The 12,832-nt window shown below is 36.7% G+C and overlaps 1 protein-coding gene across 5 annotated transcripts in view; it reads right to left on the bottom strand.

Annotated features, from left to right (window-relative positions):
* The window catches only part of LOC117223634 (uncharacterized), a 280,088-nt gene that overhangs the window by 196,660 nt on the left and 70,596 nt on the right, over window positions 1-12,832 (bottom strand). The gene's annotated exons all lie outside the window — the stretch shown is intronic.

Genomic DNA, 12,832 nt, shown 5'->3' with positions numbered 1-12,832 from the left:
TCAATAATAATATTGATACTAATATATAAATAATAATATCGACATCAATATATATATACAGGGTGTTCCACAATTATTTTAACAGCTGAAAATGGGGGGTAGCTGAGGTCATTTGAAGTAACTTTTTCCTTTGCGAAAATGCAATCTGCGGCTTTGTTTACGAGTTATTAACGGAAAACACTGACCAATAAGAGGTGACGGCGCGAAGTTCGAGAGCCCGCAGCACGAGGCTTTGACAGATGGTCGGGACGGACTCGAGCCGCGTTCGAAGTATCGAACAAATCACGAAGCGAGATCTTCCGGATTTTCTTTACTACGTAACAGTGACATTTTTAAGAAAAACGCTGTTCACCTTTACTTTAGAACGTCTGAAGAATATTTACTAATTTTTCCGACCCGAATTAGTAAGTAATTTAGCCGTAACGGCCGTTTTAATTTTCTAGTGTGCATGATACCTTGTGTAATTAAACGATAATTATTTATTAAATTAGCTTTGCGAATCATTCGTTAAACTGTGTTCGGTCACGGAATTATTTAAATTAAAATATCATTTACGTACTTTGTCGATCTTCACTGTACACCTTGCTTAAAAATTTCATATGTTGACCTTGACGTAACCTTGACAAGACCTTGACAAGACCTTGATATGGCCTTGATATGACCTTGACATGACCTTGGTATAACCTCGACGTGACCTTGACGTAGCCTTGATATGTCAAGGTCATATCAAGGTTATGTCAAGGTCTTGCCAAGATTATATCAAGGTTATGTCAAGGTCATGTCAAGGTCATATCAAGGTTATGTCAAGGTCTTGCCAAGATTATATCAAGGTTATGTCAAGGTCATGTCAAGGTCATATCAAGGTTATGTCAAGGTCTTGTCAAGGTTATGTCAAGGTTACGTCAAAGTCAACATATGAAAAACACAGTTCGACGAATGATTCGCAAAGCTAATTTAATAAATAATAATCGTGTAATAATAATCGGGATATGTTTGTTAGAGAAATATGAAGAATATCATCAATAATCTTGACATAACCTTGATATGTCAAGGTCATGTCAAGGTTATATCAAGGTCATATCAAGGTTATGTCAAGGTCTTGTCAAGGTCATATCAAGGTTATGTCAAGGTTATGTCACGGTCTTGTTGGTTATGTCAAGGTTACGTCAAGGTCAACATATGAAGAACACAGTTCAATGAATGATTCGCAAAGCTAATTTAATAAATAATAATCGTGTAAGGGATATGTTTGTTAGGGAAATATGAAGAATACTATCAATAACCTTGACATAACCTTACGTCCTTTAACACGATTATTATTTATTAAATTAGCTTTGCGAATCATTCGTTGAACTGTGTTCGGACACGGAATTATTTAAATTAAAATATCATTTACGTACTTTGTTAATCTTCACTGTACACCTTGTATAAAAATTTCATATGATACACATAAGGTGTCATTGAACACCAGAAAATTAAAACGGCTGTCACGGTTAAACTTCATATTATTTCGAGTCCGAAAAATTTAGTGAATATTCTTCAGACGTTCTAAAGTAAAGGTGAACAGCGTTTTTCTTAAAAACATCACTGTTATGTAGTAAAAAAAAGTCCTGAAAGTTCTCGCTTCTTGACTTGTTCAATACTTCGAACGCGGCTCGAGTTCGTCCCGACCTTCTGTCAAAGCCTCGTGCTGCGGACTCTCTCGCGGACCCTCTCTCTCGCACCGTCACCTCTCATTGGCCAGTGTTTTTCGTTAATAACTCGTAAACAAAGCCGCGGATTGCATTTTCGCAAAGGAAAAAGTTACTTCAAATGACCTCAGCTACCCCTCATTTTCGGCTGTTAAAATAATTGTGGAACACCCTGTTTGTATAATATACTCATTATTTAATATACTCACTATATAAATATACTCGTTATATATTGTACAGTAATGTCTCTCTAATTGACGCCCAGATTGACCACAAAAATGGAAAATGTGGGAAGAGGAGATACGATTATTCGAGCCTTGCGGTTTATTTTTATAGTTATAAATATTGAAATCAATATATCAGTAACAATAATATTGATATCAATATATCAATAACAATAATATTGATACTTGCATATATTTACGTACATGTTACATATATTTACGTTACACATAAATCAGCAAACCTTTCGAACACAATAATGTTCTTGGAAACAGAAAAACATTATACCAGCATGGTTGCCGATATTTTTAAATATTATGTCTGGATTTTCAAATGTGAGACTGGACTTAATTTATTTATTTATTTTATTTATCTCGCAATTTCTATCGAAACGAACACTCGAACTCGTGGAGAATAATTAAATCGCGCGCGTAGGATGTTTTCTGGACGGAGAATCGCTTTCCGGAAATGCTTTTAAAATCAGGCGCATGCATACACCGTCCGTAGTTTACATACGCCGGGCTTATGCGATTGTAACGCTACAAGATCCGCGGAACACATACGGTCTAGAAACATGATTCAGAATACATATATTCATGTTCGCGGGAATTCTTCAGTGCAACGAGAGCGCGCCGAGTCCATTCTGACGCGCATAAAAGCCGGAGGAGCATGTTGTTTTGCTTTATCGAAAAAGCCCGCGCACATTCTAATTACAGTTTTTTTCGTCTTTCTCATCATTTTTTTTTTGGACGAATATTTTATAATACTCCGGCGATGACTTAAATTATGCTTCGGTAAATTGAACCGCGCGAATACCGCGAGTGTTTGCACGAACATTCTCCGTTCGGTAATTACATTTTGTAGGGACAATTGTAAACCGAAAAAAACCAATTTAACCTCGACAAATGACCCTCTCTCTCCCCTCTCTCTCTCTCTCTCTGCCTATTTCATCGGATCTTAATAAACGCGACGACCTTCGTCTCTTTCTTCCTCTCTCCGTCGAATATTTCCATCTTTCGATTACCTTTGCGTTGTTTAAAAAGCGATTTAATAAATAAAAAACGTATTCATTCGTGTTAATAAACGTATTTATTAATAAATAATAATACGTATTAACAGAAATTAATTAATTAAAAAATAAGTTAAATAAGGTATTAAAATGTGTAATTGAACGTATTAATAAATAGAAAACGTGTCAATAAACAAAAGGAAACGTATTAATGAATAAAAAACGTATCAATGAATAAAAGAAACGTATTAATAAATAAAGAACGTATCGATAAATAAAAGAATTAGTAAATAGAGAATGTTTTGACGAATAAAGAACGTATTAATACGTATTAATAAAGGTTTTAATTAAAGATAAATTAATTAATTGAAAAATAATCTTTAAAAAGGTATTAATAAATAATGAAACGTATTAATAAATATAAAGATAATAAATATCAATAAATAAAAAACCTGTCAGTAAACCAAAAAACGTATTAATAAATAGAGAACGTATCAACGAATAAAGAAACGTATTAATAAATGAAAAAACGTATCAATCGCGAATAAAGACATTCTCGTAACTACATAAGAAACACCACCCCGTGAATCGCGTGACACAACGAAACACGCCATTTTTCTTTTAACGGCGTCAGTTTGTTTCGCGCGTCCGAATTCAGAGCGTGCAAGAAGCCTGGAAAATTGATCGGACGGAAATTCAGCGACTTTCTAATCACAACTGTCTGAAACTGTTCCATCAGGACCGGAACACCGATCGAGACCCATCTTCGTTAAGCCGGAAATCTCGGGATTATCGAACTGAAAACGGACGACAAAGTTTCTTGCGCGAGAAGGCGCGCGAGAAGACAGTCACTTCTCGTTCGTTCCGGCTCTCTCTCTCTCTCTCTCTCTCTCTCTCTCTCTCTCTCTCTGCACCGTGTCCCGCAGCTTTTTATTTTCTTTTTTGTCGCATCTTGTTACTTACCTCTTCTCGATACAATTTACAACGGACACGCATTCTTTAATTGTATAGATCGCGCATCGATTTCATCATGAAGCAGCGACGTCTTTTTTCAACCGAGCGACACGTTCTGCCCCTTGTCATTGCAACTTGCAACCGGAGAAGAAAAATATAGAATAGTTTTATTCGCATTTTTTTTTGTCCAAAGACATAGTGCATTGTAGGATTGTTGGACGATAATATTTTAATATTTTCGGCGAATTTTCAACGCCCAACTTTTCTGTTTTCTGTAGTGAAATAATAAACTGTGTTCTTAGTATATTTATATCAATATTATTATTGATGTATTTATATCAATATTATTTATATCAGTATAATATCGATATTGCTATTGATATATTGATATCAATATTATTATTGTTATTGATATAGTGATATTGATATTATTATCTATATATTTATATCAATATTATTATATATATTGATATTATTATTGATATATAAATATCAATACTATTATTGTTACTGATATATGGATATCGATATTATTGTTATTGATGTATTGATTTCAATATTATTGTCACTGATATATTAATATTAATATTATTGTTGATATATTCATATCAATTTTATTATCTATATATTAATATCAATATTATTATTGGTATATTGATATATTGATACCAATATTATTATTATTGATATACTGATGTCAATATTATTATTGATATATTAATATCAATATTATTATTGACGTATTGATATCAATATTATTGTTATTGACATATCGATGCCAATATTATTATTTACATATTAATATCAATATTGTTATTGATATATTGATATCAATATTATTATTGACACATTATTGTTAATATTCCTATTAATAAATTGATTTTAATATTATCATTGTGTGTGATATATTAATACATTAATATCAATATCAATATTCATAACATGATTCCAATAATACAATATATTTATCGATAAACACTTACATTTAATACGCAATATATGCAATAACATGAAATAAATATTTCATCGACGAATTGTATTACATTTCAAACAATTCCTGTTTTAATTACGATTGAACAGTTCAATAATAACATCTCCACATTAACGTTAATTATATTACATATGTTATCTAACAGTATTATTATTAACAGTATATTATTACACTATCATCTAACGGTATTACCACGCATTTAAACTGTGTCAGTTACTTCAAAAAATCGAACGTCGTCCATTGATTAATTATACATATGTCCGCGCACTGTGCGCCGCGACGGCGTTAAACGACAACGAAAAATAGAAGAAACGACCTAGTAAGAAGATGGCGGGGATCTGCGAGGGAATTTCCGGCGGCGTCCCGGCCACATCCGACCGAGTGATAATTAGGGCTGTTCGTCACGGGACTGGTTGGGAAAGGAACGGCGGGGGCAAGGTTTCCGCAAGAAAGCCCGCCGATCGAACAAACTTCCCTGCTAAGTAGTTCCCCAGAGATTAAACCAGTGGCTCTATTCAACGGCCAGAAATTCACTTCCGTCGAAAATCGGGGAACTGCGCGAACCGCCGCAGCAGCCGCTGCCGTTGCCGCCGATGATATTTATCCGAAGCAATCGGCACCGTTTGTTGGAGTCGATCGGCGTGTCGCGCCGAGTTTCGAATAATAATCCACGTCGGATTTGTCGAATCAGCCGAAACGTAAATTCGAACTGCGGAACAGAGGCGCCATTTGCATTTTTCAGATAATAAATAGTCGACAGATAACTCTGTACTGCTCGTGTACAGGGTGTCCCAAACTTATTGCACGAACGAGAAGTGAAGGGTTCCTGAGGTCATTTGGAGCAACTTTTTCCTTTACGAAAACTTTCTCCGAGGTTTCGTTTAAGAGTTATTAGCGAAAAACGGTGGCCAATCGGAGAGCGAGCGCGGCCGGCGCTCCGCTCTCGCGACCAATGCCGCGTCGCGCCGGCCGTGCGCGATTTCTCATTGGTCGCTGTTTTTCGTTGATAACTCGTAAACGAAGCCTCGTAGAACATTTTCGCAAAGGAGAAAGTTGTTTGAAATGACCTCAGAAATCTATCACTTCTCACTCGTACAATAATTTCGAAACACCCTGTATAAATATGTTAAAAATTAACGCTTGTATTTATAATCATCGTGTTTATAAAATTAATGTGCACAGCAATGATCGCTAATAATTCCGTGAAAAAAAGAAGGAAATTAGGGTCACCGAAGAAGAAACTAAATATCCGCGTAGAGTTCCCGCGTCTTTCAGTTCACTTCGACAACGTTTATTTAGCGCAAAGACCCGCAGTTCAATTGTCATTTTTCAACAGGCACGAGCTCTCGCGATGCTTGCGCTCTTCTCGACCTTTCTTTAATATTTATTCCGGCGCGCTTCCGCGCAGAAGCTTCGTGCTTCGCTTAATTACAATTCCACGGCAAATAGAGCGGCAGAGAAGACGGACTGGACTGACTTTTTCTTTCTCAAACGCTGAAATTAATGCAAGATTAATTGAGATCTTCGAGGAATCGGCCGAGCTTCGGACGAGCGGAAAATTCGGCTGTCCGAGGGGAACGCGGCGAATGGGACGCCGGGGAAATCACATTCCGCGCGCGGCGGAAACCGTGGAAAAAAATTAAAATCCGGGAAACCGAGACGCGGCGCTGCGGAATAGTTTATCATCATTCCCGCCACGGTGTCCCGTAAAAGTTTCAATGAAACAATAAAAGAACCCCCGGGCCGAGCCCGATAAGAATCGACTCGGCCGTATTCGAAGCGAGTTACCGGCAATCTGTTCTCCCGCGTGTAGCTCCTTATGACCGTAATTCCCAGATCGTGTTACGCGGAATGTGTCGTTAAGAGGAATGGCGGGCCGAGCAAGAAACAAAGATCAAGGGGGAACGGGATGGAAACAATGTTCCCTGAACGATGTCGCGTTGAACTTGTTTATGCTATTTATACAGTGCGGTCGAAATAATAATAATAATAATAATAATGATAATTGTATAATAATAAGAATAATTTATAATAATAATAATTATTATTATTATATAATAATAATAATCCGGACGCTTCTTTTGGGAGAAATAATAGTTTTTGGAGACTTTGCGGAGGTTTTAATTAATTAATAATAATTGTATTGTACTTAATTGTACACTACTTAATTATATTGTATTTAAATGTATTATTCTTAATTGCGAAGTTCTTAATTGAATTTTACTGAATTTTATAGTACTTAATTGTATTGTACTTGATTATTTCGCACTTTATTGTATTGTACTTAATTGAATAGTACTTAACTGTATTGTATTTTAATGTATTGTACTATATTGTATTGAGTATTTTACTGAATTGTGTAATACTTAATTATAAAGTATTATTATTTTAAATGTATTATTTTTAATTGTAAAGTTCTTAATTGAATTTTACTGGATTGTATAGCATTTAATTGCATAGTATTGTACGTTGTGGTATTAATTATATTGTATCTTAATTAACTGTATTATTCTCAATTGCGAGGTTCTTAATTGAATTTTACTGAATTGCATAGTATTTAATTGTATTCTACTTAATATAATTGTTATTCTACTTAATTGTATTGCACTTAATTGCATTGCACTTAATTGTATACTTAATTGTACACCCAATTGTACCTAATCCGAGTCGACAATTACAAAGTAGAATAAATTTCCCACTAAATTAATCAGGAACGAAGAAAGCCAACTGCAAAATTTCTCCCTCAATTTTTATATTATTATTACATCTCCCCCCACTGAATCAACCTTAACACATTGCGTCCAACTCGATCGTCGCCAAACTTTCGTTCGACCGCGTTTCAACACCCATAAACCATACGATTATTAATGTTAACACATAAAAAAAAATATAATCTACCCCAACGAAGCGTCCCGTGGATCCCAGAGTAAAAAATGGCGTCACCCATGCGTCAAAATGGCCGCGGATATATCCGTCGGCGTCGCCGTCGTTGGGTCGAGGTTGCAAACAAACAGAAATCACTTTTCCGGTCTACCGGCGATGCTGGAAGTTATTAATAGCGACTTCGTGAACTCTCATTTCGCCTGGTACCAGCCGGAAGTGGCGAGAATTAAGGAGCAGGAGCGCCGCGGACGGCGGGGCTTGATGGTCGGAGAGCGTAAAAGGGAGAATAAAGCCGGAAGAAGATGAAAGTTTAACCCGTCGTGTGCGAGCTGTCGGGGATCGCGGGGGATGAAGCGCCCGAACGTTACACCACTTCGTTTCCCGCAGTATGTTTCGGGTCTTAATATTACCTACGCCACCCTTATTGCTATCGTCCCCGAAACCCGCTTTATTGTGCCGCGCCGCGACGCGCCGCGCCGAGCATTTTCTTTTACTCGAGGTAATTCGGACGCGGCCTTCTCGCGGCTGGATTCATCATGCAGAATCATAAGCTCGGATCTTGTTGCACGATGCGAGAAATTCAAGTTCATCGAATTGAGTTCGACTCGATTTTATGGCGCTAAAAAGGATCACTGTAAAAATAATTATTCGTGCGATGACAATTTTCAAAAGAGGAAGACGGCAAACTCTAAATAGAATTCGATGCGGTAAAACTCGATTCAGTAGAATTATCAAGACGATAAATAAATATACAGGGTATCCAAAAAATGTCTCGCAATCTGAAAGTGACGGGTTCCTCGGGTCATTTGAAGCAACTTTTTCCTTTACAAAAATTTTCTCCGAGGCACCGTTAACGAGTTATCAACGAAAAACAGTGACCAATGAGAGGCGAGCTCGGCTGGCGCGTGGCGACCGAGCCAATGAGCGGAACTGGGCTTCGCGCGCTGGTTGGCTGGGCTGCCTTGCGTCAGCCGTACTCGATTCTTATTGGTCACTGTTTTTTGTTAATAACTCGTTAACGGTGCCTCGGAGAAAATTTTTGTAAAGGAAGAAGCTGCTTCAAATGATCCGAGGAACCCGCCATTTCCGAATTGCGAGACATTTTTGGGACACCCTGTATTTCTATTGAAATTCAATTTAATAACAAGATTTAGATGTAATATAAATATAATAATTACATCTAAATCTTTTTATTAATTTAATTTCATTAAATATAAATATAATAATTTAATGAAATTCAACTTAATGCATTTCTTATTGAAGAAATGCCGGAAGAAATGCAATAAATAAAAGCTCAGTTAGAATTAACAGTATTTTATACAGACTTACGAGAAAGGAAAAGGAAATATATTACTTTTTCAGCGTAAAAGAAATTAATTGTCTGCTGTATCAAGACGATAAATATATTTCTATTGAAATTCAATTTAATAAAAAGATTTAGATGTAATATAAATATAATAATTTAATGAAATTCAATTTAATAGATTTCTTATTGAAGAAATGCCGGAACGAATGCAATAAATAAAAGCTCAATGAGAACTAATAGTATTTTGTACAGAGTTACGAGAAAAAGAAAGGAAAAATGTTACTTTTTAAGCGTTAAAGAAATTAATTGTCCGCTGTAATTATGTATTAACTGGCAGCGGCTTCGATTTTCATCTGATTTGATATGCATAACAATATATGCGGTTACAAAACATGTACAATTCTATTGCAAAAAAAATTCATAATTAAACTGCAGATTTTTATGCGAAGTAAAAAGTGTTATGTGCCAGTTGTAAGAACTGCATAAAAATATTTGTTCTCGTCTCGAATGATTAGAACGAGTTGTAAATAATGTAATCAAGTGATTAAATATTTGTCACTGTTTTGTGTTTCATATGCTCATTTTTGTCATTAACGCATAAATACTATTAATCATTTTTGTATATTATTTTGTACATTATTTTGTATATTATATTGTTTTGTATATATTTTGTATATTATTTTGTACATTATTTTGTATATTATATTGTTTTGTATATATTTTGTATATTATTTTGTACATTATTTTGTATATTATTTTGAATATTATTTTGTATATATTTTGCATATTATCTTGTATATTATTTTGTATATATTTTGTCTATTATTTTGTATATATTTCGTATATAATTAAGTCTATTATTTACGGTCCCGCCGCCGCGAAAGACCCATTGAAACAGCATCGAAATTCGTAGCAAACGACACGGGATAACCGATCGGTAAATATATGTATATCGTCCAGCCGGAACGCGAATTCGGCGAAGCGCGCGGCGTCGACGCCCGGCGTCGTCGGCGTCGCGCGAGCTGCAATAAAGCAACGGGAACGGCACGCCGCTGATAAAGAAACGGACGGCCCCCGGAAGAACTCGCGGAGGGTACCGAATGAAATTCCGACCGCTACGTGTGTTTTGCCACTTTAATCGCATTATCGCGGCATACAGAGCCCCGACCGGGATCTGCTATCGGGTTAACCGAAGGCTCGCCGCGAGATTAACAACGAATACCAATGCGTCCCCGATGCCGCGCCGCACGGAATCCTGTTTTACTTCGGCCAACTGTCCTGTTTACCCGTGCTCGTCCGAATTAAAATTGTTTTATCCACGCCGAGAACAGATACCGGCGGGAAATCCGCGAGATAAAGCTGTCAAAACTGGACACGCGATCTCGAGGAAAGAAAAGACGCGCACTCTTCTTGCTATCGCTTCGACTGTGACAACGATTCTGCGAAAACGTGATCGTTAGATGGCGGATATTTATGCAAATCTCGATTTTTATAAACAATTGTGCAATCGGTAGTTCTTTGTTGTTCAAATTATGAACAACGAGATTAAATGATCGCACATTTCGGGACGAAAAGTTGTCGATCTTTGAACAGCAGTAACTCTGTTAAAAGATGTTGTAAAATTATGAGCACTTTTCTTAAATTGAAGCTTGAAATCTCTACTTTACGATGGTATATTATAATTTTTGATATCATGCATCCTCGTGACTGTTCTGATTTATTGTAAGTTATAATGTTCCAAATGCGATATAATAGGTATCACGAGCATGCCCTCGGATTTAGGATATTACGGTGATGGGGATGCGTGATATTAAAGTTCAGAATATGTTGTTATAAAGTAGAGATTTCAAGCTTTAATTTAAGGGATAATTTTAAGACAGTTATTAAAACGGAGTTACAGGTGTTCAAAGATCGACAATTCTTCGAATTTATTGAATATTGTGTATTCGATTTTCGAATTGTACTCGTGTGACGGCTATGGAAATTATATGAATAAATAAATAAATAAATTATTGAAATTATTCGGAAATTTCTCTTACAAAAATTCTTAATATATCTACTATTATGCTTATTAAATACGCTATACTTTTTCTTATTTTTCTTCTTATTTTGTATTGTATATATCTATATAATATTATATTGTATAACATTATAATATATTATATTGTACAATTATATAATATTATACAGTATAACGTTATAATATATTATATTGTATAATATTATAATATACTATATTGTATAATATTATAATATAGTGTACAATATTACAATATATTATATTGTACAATTTTACAATATATTGTACAATATTACAAATATGTATTGTATAATATTATAATATATTATATTTTACGATTATATAATATTATATTGAATAATATTGTAATATATTATATTGTATAATGTTATAATATATAATAATATATAATAATATATAATATCATAACATATTCTAATATACAATGTTACAACATAATATTCCAAAAATACATTTCCGAGTACACTTAAGACAAATTTATTCAACAAATGAGTGCATTACGTGCGTCAAATATTACACTAAAACAACCCTGACCAAAGATCAGGAAAAGACATTCCACCGTTACTTTTTCCAAAGCGAATATGAAACGGCCGCTTTCGGTGGTCGGTAAATCTGTGGCGTTAAGTGTCGGCGACTCGTCTAAAAACCGCAATGTCGCGCGGAAAGGGATGAAGAAGAAGAGAGCACAGCCGGGAGAACATCCGAGCGAGGCTAATATCACCGGGAGCAAACACCGTGCGCGCCGGTATCGCGTATAGATATAAATACGACGTTCTTTGTCTCCGTTCCAGAGCACACGGTAGAAAATTACGGTCCGAACGCGAGCAAAGAGCGAGCGAGAGAGAGAGAGAGAGCGAGCAGAGCGAGAGAGAGAGAGGGAGAGAGAGAGCGAGCGAGAGCGATAGAGAGAGAAAGAGCGAGCGAGAGCGATAGAGAGAGAAAGAGCAGAGAGAGAGCACGCGAGAGAGAGAGCGCGCGAGGAAGAGAGCGAGAGAGAGAGAGAGCGAGGGAGAGAGAGAGCGTGAGGAAGAGAGCGCGAGGGAGAGAGAGCACGAGGGAGAGAGAGAGTGAGAGAGAGCGAGAGAGAGAGCACACACACACACAGAGAGAGAGAGAGAGAGAGAGAGAGAGAGAGGCGGACTCGATTCGCGTGCCGATTTCATGAAAGATACAAACAACCGGTGCTCGTTCACCGGTCCGTGGCGGAAAGAAGGAGCTCCGAGCAACAATACGTGTACATATTTACAGGGGAGAACCCCGCGCCCTTATTTACCGAACTACGCCGGACGAGATTCCACGGTCTCGGAGGGCTTGGATAGGGGCGGCGGCGCGCGCGGAGGTGGCCCTTCGCGGCAACCCTCCGCGCTGCCACCTCTTTCCGGACGATATTCCTTATTTGTTCCAGATGCCGGCGAAATCCCACGGAAGAGGAGGCCGCATCGACATGTACTTAAGACACCCGGGGGATGAAGGAGCCGGATAATGGAGAAAGAGAGAGAGAGGGGGGGCAGAAAGAATGGTCAGAAGGTGGAAGTCGGCGAAGCTGGAAAGAAATAGGGATGGTCGAAGCATAGCAAGCTTTGAGGCAAACGGAACTTTCTTGAACATTTATTTGCCGAATTAGAATTCATCCGATAAAAAGTTATATGTTAAATTCATTTAATTGGTGCAATGATAATTGTATGCGTTAAATTGTAACAATACTTTTGTTTAGTAAATTTATGGAGGGATGAAG

The sequence above is a fragment of the Megalopta genalis genome, chromosome 1 (assembly GCF_051020955.1).
Source record: "Megalopta genalis isolate 19385.01 chromosome 1, iyMegGena1_principal, whole genome shotgun sequence".
Lineage (NCBI taxonomy): Eukaryota > Metazoa > Arthropoda > Insecta > Hymenoptera > Halictidae > Megalopta > Megalopta genalis.
This window is presented reverse-complemented; position numbering and strand designations above follow the sequence as displayed.